We start from the raw sequence: 21408 nt of genomic DNA, 5'->3' as shown, positions 1-21408 counted from the left end.
CTCTGTCCATGGGATTCTCCAGGAAAGAATACTGGAGTGGGTTGCCATTTCCTTCTCCAGGAGATCTTCCTAACCCAGGGATCAAACCTGCATCTCTTATGTCTCTGGTATTGGCAGGCAGATTCATTTCCACTGGCGCCACCTGGGAAGCTTTTCTTTTATGGGTGGTAGAAAATTAAGCAGCAGGGTGACATGATTACACCTGGGCTCCTCTCATCCTCCTCAGTTCCTTTTGGATCTGTGATTTGGATCTGTTTTCTTATATACTATCCTCACTGGATATGACGAAGGCTTAAATCTTCTCAGTTTGCGATGTACTTATGAATACCTCAGAAGAAAAGCACCATTTAAACTCCCATCTAAGAACAATCCTTTGCTCATTTTGAGATCAAGGTGTTTCAATAAGACGCACTTTCAGTTCACCTGTGTTCTCTTTATTCTTTCAGGTCAAACTCCATCCAGTGACTGCTCGACATCATGGCCCCAAACCCAGGAAAGCATGAAGTCTTGATGAGGAGCTGAAAACACCAGATGAGCATCCTCATTGTGTATTATGGACTTCCTAATCTATGGTCATGTGAACCATTACATTTCCATCTGAATTTTGGTCTTAGGCCTATTTTTGTGCTTAAGTATCTATCACCTTACTGTCTTGACCTCTCTGTTGCTAGAAGGGTGGATTTGCTCACCAAACACAGTCTCAGGTCCTTTTGACTTAAGCAAAAGTGAAACAGAATTACTAAACACTTGTTTCATACACTCGCTTTTCTGTAATAATGACAGGAAGGCCAGGCCTGGAATTTGGACTGTGTGGGCACTTGTTTCTTTTGTACTAACTAACACATACACTCTCAGGGAAGGGCCAGAATGTTTATCCTGTTAGAAGAGTCAAAGGTCTCTGTGTCTTGAATGTGCCAGAGGATATTTTAGGAAAGGACTGGGTTTTGTACTTCTGGAAGTCATCAGAATATTGTACTCCTCCAAACCTAAATAGCCTTCCTATTGTGCCTGGTTGGTCATTTCCTCCTAAATGCCACTTCAGTTCTCCCAGCACTTGGAGGACATGGGCTCAGCTTGTCATTCTGTGATGACCTCTTTCTTGCCATCATTTTGTTCTTTCACAGCAGTGATCAGACTTTCATGAAAAATGGGATTTTTTTAAAGCTACCCATGGGCTAAAATGGTTCTGTCTCTGTTGGCTGTGTAAGTGTCAGGCACCTCTCCACAGATGTTTGCAGAGGTATACTTGTATCACTGCTCCTGTTTATGTTGATGGCCATGTTGACATGTTACATGTATTGGGGGCCAAATAGAGCTGATCCAACCAGACTGCAGGAGCTGTGAATAAGACATTATTTAGCGAATGCTTTCTGATCTCCCACTGAGTGCCAAGGCCCATAGTGGACACCAGGACCACAGAGAATGATAAGTAACCCTTACCCAGAGGAGCTCACAATGTTGATAGCTTAGTTGCTACAAACTTTGACTATTTTTCAGAGTTCTGATAAAGTTGGTTCCAACAATTTCTGCTTGAGTTTTATATATAAACATATATATATATACATATATATATATACATATATATATATATTTTTTTTTGAGGTTCTAAAGATTTTCTTTTTAGAAAATTTTAAAATGTGATATCCATTCTCTAATAGTTGTAGATACAGGTTATGCATTTCATCAGGGGTGAGTTGGGCAGTTTCTGGATTTTGAGGAATTGTACAATTCCATTTAAGTTCTTCAATTTATGTACTGTACATAGATTTGTTCTCAGTGTTTCCTTTTTATCTTTCCAATATCTTCAGGGCTTGTAGAATTGTAGTGATAGTCAATATTTCATTCTGATATTAGTCATTTGTCATTTCTTTTTTGATTTTGTTTATCTGGTGAGAGCTTTATCAATTTTGTTGATCTTTTCAATGAACCAGTTTTTTTTTTCCATGATTTTTTCTCTTTATTTTTCATTTCAATTTTTTTTCTCTTCTGTTTTTGCTTTGTTTGTTTTCATATTGCTTTGGGTAAAGTTTTCTCTTCTTTTTCTAAGTTAAGGTTGAGGCATAGATTATTGCTTAAGGTCTTTCTTCTTTCTTAATCTAAACACTAAATGCTATAATTTTCCCTCTTAACACTGATTTAACTGCATCCCATAAATTGTAATATGTTGCCCTTTCCTTTTAATTCATTCCAGTGCCGTTTCTGCTTCCTTGAGAATCTCTTTTTTACTTACGGATGGTTGTTTAATTTCCAAGTATTTTGAGATTTTTCTTCTCCTTCCATATTGTTTGATTTCTAGTTTGATTCTTTTCTTGTCAGAAAACATACTTTATATCATTTAAATTTTTAAAATTTGTTTTGATGATATAGGATGCTATCTTGGTGAATGTTTTCCATGTGTTTGAAATAAATGTGCATTTTGCTGTGGTTGATCCAGTGATATTTAGATCCATAGTGTTTGTGAATCACACAGGTCCCAGCCTGCCCCTTGAGCAATGGTTCAGTTCACCACATTTTTGGTATTCTGTGTCTGGTGAGATTCCTGTAGGCACAGCTCAGGTCGAACTCAAGAGTTCCTACAACTTGCTGGAATCTCTTGCTCATATTTTCTCTTCTTCACTATCTGCCCTCAGTCTTTGGTTACCAGGAGACTCTCCATCTGGGCTTCTCACTGAGAGTGGAGGGGTTATTTAGTTTGCTCACTCTGTTGTGTACTTCCCTTCAATAGATTCACCTAGGTGACCAAGTGGTCAGATAATACAAAAATAGCACAACAGTCACTTCTCACAGAAGTTTTTCTTTACAGAAAAAAATACTGCCCTCCCTCAATGTTTTAGGTGTCTGCCATGCTGTTACTGAGTCTTTTACAGCAGGGTTAAAGATCTGGACCTGGGGCTTTTGCTTCTACCCATGTTATAAATCCTTCAGTATATTCATGCTATTTTGCTTTTCATCAGTGATCAGCAAACATTCCCAGTAAATGGCTAAATTGTAAATATTTTTGACTTTGTAGGCCATATTTTCTCTGAGATAGATTTTTTAAATTTTATTTTTGTATTATATTCATAATAATTTTGTGTTTAATGTATTCACATTTAATGTTTATAACAATTTAGTTAATTGTTCAATTTACTTAATACATGTAAATCCACCTGACTGACATTTACATGCTCCTCTTAAGATTAATGTGACATTTTGTTTGAAAAATTTGCCGTATAGGAGGCGCTTAAATATCTGGAGGATATCAAGGCAAATCTGGCCTTCTCGGAAACTCTTCCACGAAATGAGGAAGCTAGTCATAACAAATGATGATGACCACTCTTAATTGAGTGCCTACTGTGGATCACTCTATGGGAGAGACTACAAGTGCTTGTCCATATCTTGTCTCCCTTTCCTCCATCCCAGACGTAACGGACACTACATTGCCTGTCCACTTGTAGCTAGGATGGGTGATATGACTACCATTGCCATCAAGATATGAGCAGGAGCATTTTTGGTCACATCTGGAGCCAGTATGCCATTTCTGTGCTTACTCTTTCACTCAGCAAGAATCATGGCAATCCAATGGTAGAATTCCAGAATGGAAACAGCATGGAAACTTGGGCCCTCTGAGATCAGAGTTAGTTTTAGTTGCTCAGTCGTGTCCAACCCTTTGCAGCCCCATGGACTGCAGTGCACCAGGACTCCCTGTCTATCACCAAATACCAGAGTTCACTCAAATTCATGTCCATTGAGTCGGGGATGCCATGCAACCATCTCATCCTCTGTTTTCCCCTTCTCCTCCCAATATCAATCTTTCCTAGCATCAGGGTCTTTTCAAATGAGTCAGTTCTTCGCATCAGGTGGCCAAAGTATTGGAGTTTTAGATTCAGCATCAGTCCTTCCAATGAATATCCAGGATTGATTTCTTTTAGGATGAACTGGTTGAATCTCCTTGCTGTCCAAGGGACTCTCAAGAGTCTTCTCCAACACCACAGTTCAAAAGAATAAATTCTTTGGCGCTCAGGTTTCTTTATAGTCCAACTCCATACATGACTGCTGGAAAAACCATAGCTTTGACAAGATGAACCTTTGTTGGCAAAGTAATGCCTCTGCTTCTTAATAAGCTGTCTAGGTTGGTCATAAGTTTTCTTCCCAAGAGCAAGTGTCTTTTAATTTCATTGCTGCAGTCACCATCTTCAGTGATTTTGGAGCCCACAAAAACAAAGTCTGTCACTGTTTCCACTGTTTCCCTATCTGTTTGTCATGAAGTGATGGGACCAGCTTCCATGATATTAGTTTTCTGAATGTTGAGTTTTAAGCCAACATTTTCACTCTCCTCTTTCACTTTCATCAAGAAGCTCTTTAGTTCTTCTTCACTTTCTGCCATAAGTGTGGTGTCATCTGCATATCTGAGGTTGGGGTACAGTCTTTCAGGGTATGCCAAGAAGGCGGGTTCTAAATGGTGAAAATTGCTTATTTGGACTATATTAAAAGTAATTAGATGTTCAAAAATTTGAGCTTGTTGGGGAATATTTTAGGGAAGGGCTCCTTCTCACACTTCTGTAACCATTCTGTAGCACGTTCCACTCCCAGCCCCAAGCTTAACTTGCCTTCCTATTGTGCCTGATGAGTCATTTCCTCCTAAATGCCACCACAGTTCCCCCAGCACTTGGGGGACACTGGCTCAGCTTGTCATTCCATGTTTGAAAATCTGCCATATAGGAGGCACTTAAATATCTGGAGGATATCAAGGCAAATCTGGCCTTCTCAGAAATTCTTCCATGAAATGAAGAAGCTAGTTATAACAAATGACTAGGCAAGAGAGAGGAGCTCCCTCTTGCCACTATCTTATTGTTTCACATCATTGATCTGATTTTCCTGGACAGTGGGACGTTTTAAAGTTACCCATGGGTTAAAATTGTTTGTCTGTGTTGGCTGTGTTTAAGTATCAGGCACCTCTTCTACAGATGTTTGCATAAATGAACTCGTCTCATTGCTGCTGTTTGTGTTTATGGTCATGTTGACATGTATTGGGGGCCAAATAAAGTTGATACGACCAGATCATGTGATCTGTAAGATATTTTCTGAGCTTCCACTGAGTGCCAAGGCCCATGGTGGCTGCCAGGACCACAGAGCATGACTTGTGAACTCTGACTTGAGCAGCTCATGGTCTCATAGGGGGTCTGGCCACATACTTTTCACGGGGTTCTCGAGGAAAGAATACTGGAGTGATTGACATATCCTCCTCCAGTGGACCATGTTTTGTCAGAACTCTTCACTGTGACCCATTCGTCTTGGGTGGCCCTGCACGGTATGGTTCACAGCTTCATTGAGTTACACAAACCCCTTCGCCTTGACAAGGCTGCGATCCATGAAGGGTACCCTGATGCTGGGAAAGATTGAAGGTAAAAGGAGAAGGAGGCTGCAGAGGATGAGATGGTTAGATAGCATTACCCAACCAATGGGCATGAATTTGAGCAAACTCTGTGAGATAGTGGAGGACAGAGGAACCTGCAGTCTATGGGGTCGCAAAGCATTGGACACAACGTAGCAACTGAATAACAATAAATTGTCACATAACAAAATTCCTTCTTTATATTCTAGAAGTGCCAAGGCATAAAGACAACAAAAATGGATAATTACAAATATGTCAGGAAGCTTCCATAAGCCTCTTGTCCTTCTCCATCAGAGGGCAGACAGACTGCAAACCACAATCACAGAAAACTAACCAATCTGATCACATGGACCACAGTCTTGTCTAATTCAATGAAACTATGAGCCATGCTGTGTAGGGCCACCAAAGACGGACAGGTCATGGTGGAGAGTTCTGACAAAATGTGGTCCCTTGGAGAAGGGAATGGCTAACTACTTCAGTATTCTTGCCTCGAGAACCCCATGAACAGTATGAAAAGGCAAAAACATAGGACACTGAAAGTTGAACTCTCCAGGTCGGTAGGTGCCCAATATGCTACTAGAGACCAGTGGAGAATTAACTCCAGAAAGAACGAAGAGAGGGAGCCAAAGCAAAAACAACGCCCAGCTGTGGATGTGACTGGTGATGGAAGGAAAGTCTGATGCTGTAAAGAGCAATATTGCATAGGAACCTGGATTGTTATGTCCACGAATCAAGGCAAATTGGAAGTGGTCACACAGGAGATGGCAAGAGTGAACATCAACATTTTAGGAATCAGTGAACTAAAATGGACTGGAATGAATGGATGAATGTAACTCAGATGACCATTATATCAACTACTGTGGGCAGGAATTCCTTAGAAGAAATGGAGTAGTCAACAAGAGAGTCCAAAATGCAGTACTTGGATGCAATCTCAAAAACGAAAGAATGATCTCTGTTCGTTTCCAAGGCAAACCATTCAAGATCACGGTAATCCAAGTATTTGCTCTGACCAGTAATGCTGAAGAAGCTGAAGTTGAACAGTTCTATGAAGACCTACAAGACCTTCTAGAACTAACACCCAAAAAAGATGTCCTTTTCATTATAGGGGACTGGAATGCAAAAGTAAGAAGTCAAGAAACACCTGGAGTAACAGGCAAATTTGGCCTTGGAGTACGGAATGAAGAAGGGCAAAGGCTAATAGAGTTCTGCCAAGAGAACGCACTGGTCATAGCAAACACCCTCTTCCAACAACACAAGAGAAGACTCTACACATGGACATCACCAGAAGGTCGACACCAAAATCAGATTGATTATATTCTTTGCAGCCAAAGATGGAGAAGGTCTATGCAGTCAGCAAAACAAGCCCAGGAGCTGACTGTGGCTCAGATCATGAACTCTTTATTGCCAAATTCAGACTGAAATTGAAGAAAGTGGAGAAAACCACTAGACCATTCAGGTATGACCTAAGTCAAATCCCTTGTGACTACACAGTGGAACTGACAAACAGATTTAAGGGACTAGATCTGATAGACAGCATGCCTGAAGAACTAAGGACAGAGGTTTGTGACACTGTACAGGAGACAGGAATCAAGACCATCCCCAAGAATAAGAAATGCAAAAAACAAAATCCCTGTCTGAGGAGGCCTTACAAATAGCTGCGAATAAAGAGAAGTGAAAAGTAAAGGAGAAAAGGAAAGATATTCCCATTTGAATGCAGAGTTCCAAAGAATACCAAGGAGAGATAAGAAAGCCTTCCTCAGTGATCAGTACAAAGCAATAGAGGAAAACAATAGAATGGGAAAGACTAAAGACCTCTTGAAGAAAGTTAGAGATACCAAGGGAACTTTTCAGGCAGAGATGGGCACAATTAAGGACAGAAATGGTAGGGACCTAACAGAAACATAAGGTATTAAGTAGAGGTGGCAAGAATACACAGAAGAACTATACAAAAAAGATCTTCACGACCTGGATAATCATGATGGTGTGACCACTAACCTAGAGCCAGACATCCTGGAATGCAAAATCAAGAGGGTCTTAGGAAGCATCACTATGAACAAAAGCTAATGAAAGTGATGGAATTCCAGTTGAACTGTTTCAAATCTGAAAAGATGATGCTGTGAAAATGTTGCACTCAATATGTCAACAAATGTGGAAAATTCAGCAGTGACCACAGGACTGGAAAAGGTCAGTTTTCATTCCAAACCCAAAGAAATGTAATGCCAAGGAATGCTCAAACTACTGCACAATTGCACTCATCTCACATGCTAGTAAAGTAATGTTCAAAATTGTCCAAGCCAGGCTTCGACAGTACATGAACCATGAACCTCCAGATGTTCAAGCTGGATTTAGAAATGACAGAAAACCAGAGATCAAATTGCCAACATCTGGTGGATCACTGAAAAAGCAAGAGTGTTCCAGAAAAAAACATCTACTTCTGGTTTATTGACTATGCCAAAGCCTTTGACTGTGTGGGCCACAACAAACTGTGGAAAATTCTTAGAGAGATGGGAATAACAGACCACCTGACCTGCAGGTCAAGAAGCAACCGTTAGAACTGGAGATGGAACAGCAGACTTTCCAAATCGGGAAAGGAGTATGTCAAGGCTGTATATTGCCACCCAGTTTATTTAACTTATATGCAGAGTACATGATGAGAAATGCTGGACTGGATGAAGCACAAGCTGGAATCAAGATTGCTGGGAGAAATATCAATTACCTCAGATATGCAGATGATACTACACTTATGGCACAAAGTGAAGAAGAACTAAAGAGCTTCTTGATGAAAGTGAAAGAGGAGAGTGAAAAAGCTGGCTTAAAACTCAGCATTTAGAAAACTAAGATCATGGCATCTGGTCCCATCACTTCATGGCAAACATATGGGTAAACAGTGGAAACAGTGACAGACTTTGTTTTTGTGGGCTCCAAAATCACTGAAGATGTTGATTGCAGCCATGGAATTAAAAGATGCTTGCTCCTGGGAAGAAAAGCTATGACCAACCTAGACAGCTTATTATGAAGCAGAGACATTACTTTTCCAACAAAGGTCCATCTAGTCAAAGCTATGATTTTTCCAGCAGTCACGTATGGATGTGAGAGTTGGACTATAAAGAAAGCTGAGCATTGAAGAATTTATTGTTTTGAACTGTGGTGTTGAAGAAGACTCTTGAGAGGTCCTTGGACTGCAAGAAGATCCAACCAGTGCATCCTAAAGGAAATCAGTCCTGAATATTCATTGGAAGGACTGATGCTGAATCTAAAACTCCAATAATTTGGCCACCTGATGCGAAGAACTGACTCATTTGAAAAGATCCTAATGCTGGGAAAGATTGAAATTGGGAGGAGAAGGGGACAACAGAGGATGAGATAGTTGAATGGCATCAGTGACTAAATGGACATGAGCTAGAGTAAACTCCAGAGATGGTGATGGACAGGGAGGCCTGGTGTGCTGCAGTCCATGGGGTCGCAAAGAGTCGGACACAACTGAGCCACTGAACTGAACTGAACAAACACTTTTGTTTTTGAGTGAGAATATTTAGCCTGACTTAGGTTTAAAGGAGTTGGCTAAGTACATGGTTATGAGCAGGGACTCTGATTCCAGCCAGCCTGGATTTCAATCTTGAGTCTGCCACTTGCTGGCTGTGTGATCTTGTGTAAGCGTTCAACCTCTCTGTGCCTCAGTTCCCTCATCTGTAAACCATGGATAGCAATAGTACCTAACTCATGGCTCAGTTATGAGGACAAAATCAGGTGATATTTATAAAGCACATTCAACAGCACCTGGTACATATTAAATGCCAAGTGAGGGCTTATTAAATCAGCAAATTCGGACCTCACCAGACACTGCTGTGTAGCCTCAGGATTCTGTCATTTGGCTCGGTAAATGAAACTGGGAAAGTCTGTGAAACAGGGCTAAAACTTGTGCTCCACTGAGCTGTGATGAACTTGAAACACTTAGCCTCCTGAAAAGCATGCTGTATGGTTATCCTTCTCCTTGACAGAGGCCTGGAAGCCCTCGGATCCTCCCATGCTCTAGAGTGTGCTATTGCACCTCTCGAACGTTCATACTGTTTCTGCAACCACCCAGTGGTCAATTCTGGTGAAGTCCCTTAACATCTTGAATGTAGTCCATGACTACAGCAGCTTACTGTGGGATGCAAAAAATACATCATAATAACAATGGTAACTGCTTACCGGTACACTACAGGTTATACAGTGGATCACGGAGATGATCTCATTTGCTAAAACAAGCAATGGGGCGCAATAGGCTTGAGATTCTGGCCTTTGACTGAGCCTGAGCCAAATAAATGCTTTGGGAGCTCTATTCCTGGAGTTTTTTTTGGTTTGTTTTTGTTTTTGTTTTTGACAGAACACGTGGATGGCCTCCCTTCCCATGACTTAAGCCTCCAATAGCTAAACTGCAGGGTATAACTTGCATTTCACTCTCTCAGTCACCTCTGCTGCCATTTCAGATCACAGAGGTCACAGTAATGATTTGAAACCAGATGTTTGCTATTCCTTAGCCTCTTCTCATTTAGATAAATAAGTATTAATAGATCAACATCCTGACATGTGCTGCACATCCACACTCATTTATGCCTTTTCCACCACCCTCTCATGGGCATGTGCTTTTCTTGCCGTTCAAACACATCCTGCTGTTACAGCAGAGGTAACTGGGAGCCTTGGCCCAAGTGAAAAATTCATATCAACAGGAATACTTATTATTTGTGATCAGCTTCTAATTAGTTCCATCATTTCCGTGCTCTTCTGAGCCCAGCTCTGGATATTCCCATATGTCTGCTTCCCTGGTACTTGAAAATGCAGGTTGCTTTCCAGCACTGGTAGTCAGTAGCCCAGGGTAGACAAAATAGCCCAGCAAAGAGAGCTCCCTACAGGGAAGGAGTGCCAGTGAGAAGAGCCAGACAGGCAGCTTCCCATGATGCTCTCAGAAAAACAGCTATTGTAGGGACCAATTCTGCCCCTATAGGTACAGACCCCAAACAAGTTGCTTTAAAATTATTTGTGAAAACATTAAAACTGCCATTACTCAAAATTGCCCAGCATCTCAAGAAACTTTGCAGACCTCACCTTGGGGCTTAATTCTTGAATCATGTCAAGAGCTGCCACACTTCCAGGCACGTTGGAGGTAGCCAATCAACCGTGACCCAATTTCCTGAGAGATGTCAGGCTGGTGGAGGAAATGAAGGAATCAAGGGCATGCTGGTGGGTTTGTCCACACTTGTGTTTTCACTTATAATGAAAACTGCTCCTTCCATCTTCCCTGCCACCATCGCTTTTATGTATATGATGTTGAACTTGGAAAGGCCCTGAGGGATTGGATCAGGCAGGAAAGGCTAGACTATTTTGGCCCTCTATGACTGACTCTCTATGACTTTTCTGATCTAATCTTCAGAGAGTCTGCTGCTCACTCCTGATATATGTATATCAATACCAATGTAGCAGTTTATACCAATATATTGGTATCTACCAGTGTACCAATTTATACTGATATAAACCCAAATGTACAATAATTGATGAATAGATAGAATGTGTATATATGCAGGGCTTCCCTGATAGCTCAGTTGGTCAATGACATGTTATTCAACCATTAAAAAGGAATGAACTAAAAATTTAAGGGGAAAAAAGAAGGAAGTACTGATACTTGTTCCAACCTGAACCAACCTTTAACTATTTGAATGGGGATAGGTTCCAGAGAATGGCTTTTCTTTCTAGAGATGGATGTGATGGATAATTTCTAGCTAGTGATTTTCTAGAGGGGGATTCAGATGTTGGGTAGGGTTTGGGAGTAGATGTATATGTACACTCACACACACACATACACATGAAAGTTTCTCTCTGGTTGGACTTACTGATAAAACACTTAGAGGAGGGATATAACATTTTAAAAGGACAACTTCTGGAAGGTATGAAGAAAGTGCAACCCACTGCTTTAGTGATTTGCTTGTCTCTGATAACAGCTGCAACTCACCTACAGCCTCCAATCCATGACAGGGCAGCAGAATTCTCAGCGATCTTGCTATTAAGGCTGAAGGAATGTAGCAAAAGAGCAGGTATTCCAAAGGCCCATGTGAGGCAACCACTAATTGGTTGTCAGCTGCACTGTCAAGAGTAACATCAGCACCCCAAACGTGTGGGTCCCTGGCACCCATCAATTTTGTTAATTTCCCTGAACAAGCACCAGCAGACAGTAGGGGAGGCCAGCATTGGATCAACACTCTAGGGTGATAACACTTGTGTGGAGTTGGGGGGTGGAGTTGAAGTTCTAAGCTCACTGACCTGCTTCAGGTATTCAAATCTGTTCAATGCTGCAAGACACAAGTTCATTCTCGAGGAGGAATTGGAGGAAAGGAAAACTCCATAATCCATGTCACACCCCAAGGTTCGAACACGCAGTTGTAATTGGTTCAGAGGCTGTTCTTTAAGCTGAGTTAGGAGCAGAGGAGGCTCTGGTTTGCACAGTCAGGCAGGGACCTGTTCATGTGTACAAGGTGACTTTCACACATATTCTGGTCAATATGCCACGGGCATTGCATAGACCCCATCTGTGGGCACAAACAACATTGCCAACTGAGAGCAAAGCCAGTGGCCTCTGCAGAAACCAAAGCTACAAGTGAAGCCTCGAGAGATATAACTAGGCAACTACTCTCTGAGCTCTTTCTCTGAGCCAGGCCCTTGGTTAGACACCCTGGGTGGTAGGATGAGAGGAAGGAAAATCAAGGCGACAATGTTATCAGGAGCCAGGAACACAGGCTTAGGGAACCTACATTCCCCAGAGCCACTGACATGTGAATGACGTCACTGGCCCCTTACCCGGCCAGAACTGGATCAGCTTTGTGTCTCCTGTCTTTTTCCCACTCAAGCCAGTACCTGAGCCTTCACACTCATCCAGCCACCAAGGTCCACCAGTTCTAAGTCAGAGATGTCTCGACCCCGCTTTCTCCTATGGCCATGGGCTGAATTCAGGCCCTCATTCTTTCTGATCTTCTAACTGCTCTCTACTTCCAGGACCTCAAATCTGTCCTCCACACTGCTGACGAGGAACTATCTAGAAGCACTGACAGGACCACTGAGAAAGGCTCTGGGCTTTCTGTAGGTAAGGGGAGGAAGTCTCCAGTTCAAAACAGCCCACATCAACATCATTGGACAGCCACTCTGGTGCTCTACCCCGCTGCCTAAGGGGCAAAACAAGGCACGGAGCTGGCTGCCACTCCCGGGGGAAGTGGGCAGTCAAGAAGTGGGCCACACCGAAATGTGGATCTTGAGCTTCCTCTGCCCTCTATGCAAATGCCCAGTGTTGACTCTTAAAAATAGTCTTTGCACTTCATGTAGCACCTTTCTTCAGAGGATTTCACAAAAGAAGTTCAAAGCAATCTGCTCACAGACTTGGGTGACAGGTGTCCCTTCCCTGGCAGTGTCTGAGTGTAGGAGGAGAAGACGGGGAGCAGGGCCTTGCCACTTCCTTGGGAGACTTTCTTCTGCTTTTGAATTCCTTCCCGGCCCTCTGAAATCTAAAGTAAAATCCCATTTAATATAAAGAATATAAACAAATAGCACTGTGTGTCTGAGTGAGAGACAGAGAAGGCGGGGAGCAAGTAAAGGCAGGAAACAGAAGAACTGAATGGTTAACAGTGTTACCTCCTATGGGAAGGAGGATGGGGGCAGGCTGTGTGGACTGATTGCTCCTTTCATTTCTGGGCTGTATGATTTTGCTTTTTTTGCAAGAAAGTATATTTATTGCTTGGGTAATATAAAAAAATCTCTTTGTAACATAAAGTATCACGAATATTGGTGAAAAAAGTAATGAAGCATTTTGGTGGGAAAGTCAAGCTGTACCATGCACATCTCGACTCTGTGGGAGAAGGCGACGGTGGGATGATCTGAGAGAATAGCACTGAAACATGTATATTATCAAGTGTCAAACAGATCTCCAGTCCAGGTTTGATGCATGAGACAAGTGCTCAGGGCTGGTGCACTGGGATGACCCAGAGGGATGGAATGGGGAGGTAGGTGGGAGGGGGGTTCAGGATGGGGAACACATGTACACCCATGGCGGATTCATGTCAATGTATGAAAAACCACTACAATATTGTAAAGTAATTAGCCTCCAATTAAAATAAATAAATGAAAAAAATTTTTAATAAAATATTAAACAAGTAATGAACATTTATATTGAATATAAATATAAATGAATACTTTCCTTGCTTCTTAAAAACAAGCTTTAGATGTTGTTTTTCTTGGACTTAAAGACATGGGAAGGAAAATATTTATAGTATTAGGTTATCAATAGAAGGTACTCATATCTTGCTTGTAGTGGCAGTTATACAGCTTAATGTATTTCTCAAAACTTAGCACTGTACACTGAAAATAGAAAATTTTACTCCATGTAACTTATGCCCCCAAAATAAGTAAAATAATAGGTTATCATTAGAGGGTGGTTGGCTGTCCACAAGTAACTACCACCACTAATTGCAGATTTTCTGCTTGTAAGACTGTTTATCAGCTTAAATACAGTATTTCATGTCATCTCCTCAATATGCCTGACACCAGCATTAATTTCCATTTACAGATAAAAAAAACAGATGCTTGGAGATGTAATGTGCACAATGGCACAGCTGGTAAGCAGCTGGTCTGGAATGGGAATCCAACTCTCACACCATGCACCTGCACCACCCTACACATGTCCGTCCAGAGGGTCCATTGGAGATGCCATACTCCTTCCTGCTGGACACCCTTGGCCTCTGAGGGAGAATCTGGGGTGAACCCACTTCAAGTCTCTGCTGAACCATGTGTTTGGGTCCACCTTCATGTCTGAGTGATGCCAAGGCCACCAAAGGCAGCAGCCTTGCACTCCCTGCCCACTTTCCCACCTGCTTCCCCCAGAGCAGCCTCAGTGGATAATGCCACAGTGTCCACCTGGTGAAGTTCAGACTAATCATCTGCTCACAGATGGGCCCGCCCCATTAAAAGAGCAAAACGAGAAGTGGTTGATCTAACTAGCACAGACCAGCCTCTATTACTCCATGTCCACCAAAGAATTCATTCCTGGTGCATCCTTTAATCTCCAGGGCCATGCTCAGCCCCAGTGCCAGGAACTTCTTTGTGGGACTGAACCTCATTTGAGGCAACTCAGGACACAGGAGTGACATATCAAATCACTGTTTGCTTGCTGGTGTATAGGCTCAAACAACCCTGGAGTTCTACTTACAAGAGGGAGGAAAGCACATCCATGCCAGGAACAAGCAAGGGCAGTGTGGAAAGCCTACCAGGTGGGGGGGATTGGGGGTAGGAGGTCCCTGGCCACCAGAAATACAACCACTGGCATTAAGTCACATCCTTCTCAGACACAAAACCAAACAGTAGAGTGGGAGGGGGCAGTGAAGTGAGCCCCAGCACCTGTCAGGAGCTGGAAAGGGGAGCAGGTACTAGGGGTGGGGAGAGGGGATGGTGGAGGCAGAAAAATGATGAAATTAATAAGCCCCCTTTTCACTGGTTCATTTTTTCCACAGAACTTCACGGAGCCTCTGCTCTGTGGAAGGCCCTGTGTTAACAGTGGGGACACTAGGAGAAGCAGGACACCCCCACACCTAGAGCTATCATCTAGGAGCCACAGTCACAGGAGGAAGGTGGAGAGACATACCATAGTCCCACAGAACAGGCAATATGGGGCACAGCGGTGGGGATCCAGGAGGAGCAATCGAGTGTTGGTGCATGAGCCAAGGCAGTTTGAGGCTTTGGGAAGCTGGGTTCCTTCTGTGGGAGATGATGGTAATGAACCTGAGTGGTGTCAACAGCCAGACTGTAGACGGTGTCTTATGAGTGAGAGGAAAGTCTGGAATCAGGCATGCATTTTAGAAGTTCATCTTCTCTCCAGTAAATCTCCTGGGTCTCAAAAACAAAGTGCACTTTGGTCAGAACAGGTAGACACCTGGGGTTTCTGCCTGAGTCTAAATACACCTGAAAGTTTCCAGATGGGAAATGAGTGAATTTGGTTTGGCACACAGTCTACTCAGTCTCAGGGAATACAGTTGAAGACATTTCAATTACCACCCTCAGTCTTCTGGTAAGATTTTAATGGGGTTCTTCTTTGAAACTGGAAATTGGACACTTCAACTGATGGGTCAGCTTTCCTAGGTGGTCAGACCCCAAAGCCATAGTGAAGGAGGAAACAGAACAGGCTCTGTCTTGAAACTAGGACTCCATCTTGGGCGGGACTATGGACTTTGAGCTATAGACCCAGTATCTAAGGAGACGACATAACAACTGGAAAAGCAAGACCCCGGAAGGAAGAGCCCCAGGGCTCTCCATCCCCTAAAAGAATACCTTAATTATCTGTGTAACTGAATAGAATCATACATTCTATTACGCTTACTGGGGTATGATCACAGGCTTATTGATAATTGTCCACTGTTAACTACCTGGGCTTAAGGCATATGATCACGGGTTAACTTTGTTTGGATCTTTCTTTTTCCTTTGTTCAGACTAGTTTCAGGGAACCTTATACACTTAGGGTATATAAGGTTTTCACAAAAACTGGTCGGGGTCCTTGGCTAAGAGGAGACTCTGTCTTGGGCCCACCAGTGTAATAAGCTGCACTTCACTATCTGCATTGTCCTACTGAGGGAGCTTGTTTCCCGGAACTCGTGGCTACAACAATAAAAACTGCACTGAACTTGAATTCACACACCTCAGAATCCTCCCGGAGAAGGCGATGGCACCCCACTCCAGTACTCTTGCCTGGAAAATCCCATGGACGGAGGAGCCTGGTAGGCTGCACTCCATGGGGTCATGGAGAGTCAGATACGACTGAGTGGCTTCACTTTCACTTTTCACTTCCATGCATTGGAGAAGGAAATGGCAAGTCACTCCAGTGTTCTTGCCTGGAAAATCCCAGGGATGGGGGAGCCTGGTGGGCTGCTGTCTATGGGATCGCACAGAGTCGGACATGACTGAATTGACTTAGCAGCAGCAGCAGCAGCAGCAGCAGCAGCGGCAGCAGCAGAATCCTCCTTGGAGGTGAAGAGTGGTGCATTGTGCTTATCCTTGCTGGATTTTGTAAAGAAAGCTCCCACTGTCCTTTTTCTCCCACTGTCACTTGTCTGATACCTGCCTCTCATGAAGGTCATGGCTGTTGGGGAGACTACAGGCACCTGTGCAGGTGCTCAGGCAAGTTCTATCTTGTGGAGGCAGCCGAGTCTCCCAGGCTACACTCCCTGGCATTAGGAGGTAGGGCCACATATTCACACTGCTGAGACTGTGGCCGAGCATTGCTGCAGACTGTAGGGCAGAAACACAACTGGAGGGAGTTGGGGGGAGGGGGATCCCCTCCCTGATATTCCCAAGAGCCTTGGAAACTAAATCAGATCTTGCATTGGAAAGTGCCAATAGAAAAAAAGAAAGAAAGAAGGTGCAAGTAGAGAGTAGTGACTAGAAACAGTTGAAGATTCAGGGCATCTTTGGCTTCCTCAGAAACTCCTCAACACATGAAGGGAATTGTCTTCATCACAAGCTATACCTACCGGCTGCTGTCTGTTGAGCACCAGCACTGAGTACACTGCAGGTCAGGGGAGAGACTCCAGGTCCTTGTTCACATCTCTTCTCCATGTGCTTCCTGAAAGCTGCCTGCAGGGAACAGGGGCTCCTTATGTAAACCTACAACAAGTTGGAAATAAATACAAGATTAATTCACCGATTTTAATACAAAGAAAAAAAAACAGTTCATCTAAATAACAATAGCATGCCCTTTAGGGAAAAAGCATCCCATGTGTCTTGATGCCTGGGGTGGGATGGACAGGTATTTTGGATGCAGGTGGTGCCACATCCATGGGCCTGAGATCCCAAGAAGCAGGAAACACTCCTGCCTGACTGACTGATGGAAGATCTGTCCAGGTGCTGTCCATTCAGGGCCAAGGGTGAGGACCTGGGCTCTTCCCAGTGGCACAGTCAGAAGGTAGGTGTTTTTAGGAGAACTACTCTCTTCCTAGAGCCCTCCAGGACAGTTGTGATGTAGACAGGGTGGAAGAAGAAGGAGCCTTTTGGATTCTGGGCACTGCAGATGGTATCTTGGGGGTGGTACAGCCAGAGGGACTGAGGAGGGTGGAGAGCCCTGGGAGCAAGGGGCAGGGATGCAGCCTAGGAGTCTGGAGCTGAACTTCAAGCCAGAATCACATGAGGACCACACAGTCCTCTCCCTCTGCCCTCCTTCTGGGGTCCATCCTTCTCTCCCTTTCCCTTTATCACATGGCAGGGCTGGGTCAAGAGAAGAGGAGACATGTGGATGGGGAACTGGTGCCTGAACCTCTGCAGAGAGGAGCACAAAGAACCAGGTGGGAACCATGGTTCATAGGTCAGTAGGACTGTTATGATATCTCCTGGGGGAACCATCTCCCTCTGGGAAGAGCATGTCCTGTCACCACCATTAACAGAGTGACCAGTAGCCACATGAGGCTGGGCAGTGTGACTCCAATGTACTTAGTGTGTTCCAGGGCCTGGCCTTCTGCCTTAACATAATGTGAAGTCAAATGTAAATAGCTAGAAGTGGCTAACGGCTAGATAGCCCCGCTGAGGAACTGCAGAACCTACATGAGGGACCAGAAGCACAACTTCCCCTGTGGGTCACTAGGAGTGGTGGTAGGTGGGGTCACTGTTCCCTCTGGTTCCAGGGCCATGTATCTTACTTAGTGGGGGAACTAATGATGACCGATGTGCAGTTTGTCCAGTCCCTGGAGGGTGAAACCCCAGCACCACGGGCTCTCATATCCCAGTGTGCACCTCACATGTGCTTCGTAGAAGTCATTCTGCTGCTCCAGGAGACCAGCAGCTCTGGAAGCTGTGGTCTCAGGGCAATGAGGGCTTTGGTGTGAGGGTCCAGGCTTGAGTCAACTCAGAGACATCCTGTACCTTGCAGAGCTCAAGATGAGGACCCTGAGGAAGACAAAAGGACCCCATGGATCCCACCCCTGCTGTCATCCCTAGGCGTCCCTTATGGTGGCATGAGGACTTGGCAGCATGTCCATGTCCCTAACTTTGGCATCCCTGTGTCTGACAGGTTGGGGACCTAATATAAGGGGCGGGCCTTAGAAGGAGAAGGGGAGGATCTTAGGTTCTGAAGAAGTCTGGATGAGGACCCTGAGGAAGGACTGAGGGGATCCTGGACCTCATCACAGAGTGAACTCAGGGAGCAGATATGGTGCAATGTGCACATGCCGCATTTCCTGACATCTGGGTCTGAGAGAGACTTGGGACCTGCTATAGGCGGCGGGGCCTCAGGTGGGCAGAGAGGAGAATTCCAGGTCTTGTGGGGTAAGAAGTTGAGGTCCCTGAGGGGGGACTAAGGGACCCTTGGCCTCAAAGAAAGCTGTCTCCGTTGTCAGTCCTTGGCGACCCTGAGGTAGGATGAGAACCAGAGGTATGGACTGACTTCCTGACATCTGTGTCTCAGAGAGAATGGGAATCTCGTATAAGGGGCGGGGCCTCAGGTGGGGAGAGGAGAGAATCTGAAGTTCTACCCGAAGACAAGGTAAGACTCTGAGGGAAGATTGCGGGGACCCCCAAGGAGGACTGATGGAACCCCACAGATCCCCGCCCGTCATCGGCCCTGGGAGACCCTGGGGGTGAGAAGAGCACACTACACCTGTCCTGACTTTCTGACATCCGGGTCTCAAGAGAGACTGGGGACCTGTTGTGAGGAGCCGGGCCTCACCTCGGGGAGGACAGAGCCCCGGTCCTACCGGGAGTCAAGGTGAGGACCCTGAGGGAGGAGTGAGGGGAGCCAGACCCCAGAGAAGAGGGGACCCTGGTACTCCCCAGGCAGGACAACCTCGTGCTGCATTTCCTGACATCGGGTCTCAGAGAGACTGGGGACCTGGTGAGAGCAGCAGGGACTCAAAATGGAGGACAGGCCAATTCCAGGTCCTGCCTGGAATCTAGGCTCCAGGCGGGGAAGGACTGAGGCAGTTAGACCCCAACACAGAGAGGGATCCTTGCCTTTGATGGGGGTCTTAAAGGTCCCAGAGTGGGTTGAATACGGTGAGCAGTTTGTCGACCTCTGGCTTAGGGGCCTCAGGAGATGAGGTGTTCAGGCGGAGGGTCGAGGCTTCAGATCCACAGAGGGTGGACTCCATGGACAGGGCCGAACCCACTCTTGTGGTCAGTGCTGGGAGTCTAGGCTGGACGTGAGGTGAGGACCGAGCATCTCCATAGCCTAGGTAGGACGCACGGGAGGCCCTGGGCAGGTGCGACCACATGTGGGGCCCATTAGAACTTTCTCTTCAGACTCGGGTCTTGTTCTGAGTTACTCTGCAGGCCCCCAAAGGGCAGGGTCCAGGCCGTGGCAGGGGAAAGGTGGGCACTACAAGGGAGTGACAAGGGGACCACTCCCCCACAGCTGGGGGGGGGGGAACCTGAGTCCAGGGCTGTGCAGAATCTACCCCCGAGGGGCCCCCTCCATTTTTCTCACAGGGGCTCCAGGAACCAGGAGGCAAAGGCAGAGGTCTGAGGCCAGTGTCCAGAGGTCTGAGAGCAGAGGAGGTCCAGGCAGTACCAGGAGTCAAGGTGAGGAGGGTGCCCTGAATGAGCACCAGGGCTTCCCCATCCCAAAACAGACAGAACCCCACAAAGCCCTAATCCACCCACTGTGTCAGCCCCAGAACCTCTGGATGTGCTGGCTGCATGCAGGGGAGCCACTACCCTCCTCCTTCGGGTAACCAGGGGTCAGACCACCCAGGAGGCGGGCTCGTGTGAGACTGAGAGCACCTCTCAAGAGGAGACCTGTTAGTGGCCTGTGTCGACCACCCAGGGTGTATTTCTTAGCTGAGGCCCATGGTCCACAATGTCCCCTGCCTCACTCCTGTCTGTGGTTTGATCCCAGGCATCATGCTCGTAGTCAAGATGAGTGAGCTGAGCAAGCCCAAGGAAGACATTCAGGACCCAGGCGAGGCCCAGGACCCGGAGGAGGCACAGCTCTTGGAGGCTGAGGGGGGAGAGGCTGCACCCCCCTCGGCCTCCTCCCCACCAGTTTCCTCGTCTGCTGCTGAGGAGGCCTCGCCCCAGGAAGCTCTGAATAAAATGGTGGCTAACATGGCAAAGTTCCTGCTCCGCAAGTATCGAACCAAGGAGTCAACCTCTGATACTGAATTGCTGAATACTGTATTGCTGAATACAGTCCTCAGGGATAACCAGGAGCACTACGCGGTGGTCTTCCGCCAAGCAGTTGAGTGCATTCTGCTGGTCTTTGGCGTGGGTGTGAAGGAGGTAGACCCCAGGAAGTACATCTACATCATGGTTGCCTCCCTGGGCCTCAACTTTGATGCAATGCAGAGAGGTGGGCAGGGCCTGACCAAGGCTGGCCTCCTGGTGGTGGTCCTCAGCCTGATCCTCCAGAATAGGGATCTCGGCCTTGAGGAGGAGATCTGGGGAGCACTCACCAAGATGGGGGTGTATGTTGCGAGGGAGCACTCCATCTTTGGGGAGCCCAGGGAGCTGCTGACCCAAGTGTGGGTGCGGGAGGGGTACCTGGAGTACCGGCAGGTGCCTGACAGCGGCCCTGCTCAATACGAGTTCCTGTGGGGTCCCCGGGCCTTTGCAGAGACCAGCAAGGGAGAAATTCACGGAGTATCTGCTCAGGGTCAACCGAAGTGCTTTTTGGTCCTTCTCACTCCCTTCTGCAAAGGATGTGAGGGAGGAGGTAGGGCGACCCTGAGCCAGAGCAGCAGTCAGGCTGATCCGTCCCTCTGTGACTGAAGAGGGAGTAGTCAGCCTTATCACGAGTGATGACCTGGGCCACTTGGGGATCCAAGTGTAGCATTTTTAGGTTCCTGCTCTCTGCGATGACATGCAGATTGATCTCTGTTTTCTTTAGGAATTTTTCAAATGTGTATTTCAGCTTAAGGCTTAATAAACTTCAGTATCTAACTTTGTGAATGACATTGGTCACACGTGTATTTGTGCTTACCCAGTTGAAGGACAAGAGTCTTGCTGTTTTTTAAAAGAGTTTGGGAACTCTCCCATTTATTTTGTGA

The 21408-nt window shown here is 45.7% G+C and overlaps 1 pseudogene; it reads right to left on the bottom strand.

Annotated features, from left to right (window-relative positions):
• Positions 1 to 21408, bottom strand: part of LOC136154641 (interleukin-31 receptor subunit alpha-like) — a 337454-nt pseudogene that overhangs the window by 164171 nt on the left and 151875 nt on the right.

Source organism: Muntiacus reevesi, chromosome X (genome assembly GCF_963930625.1).
Source record: "Muntiacus reevesi chromosome X, mMunRee1.1, whole genome shotgun sequence".
Lineage (NCBI taxonomy): Eukaryota > Metazoa > Chordata > Mammalia > Artiodactyla > Cervidae > Muntiacus > Muntiacus reevesi.
The sequence above is the reverse complement of the archived record's forward strand: the minus strand, read 5'-3'. Positions and strand labels throughout refer to the sequence as shown.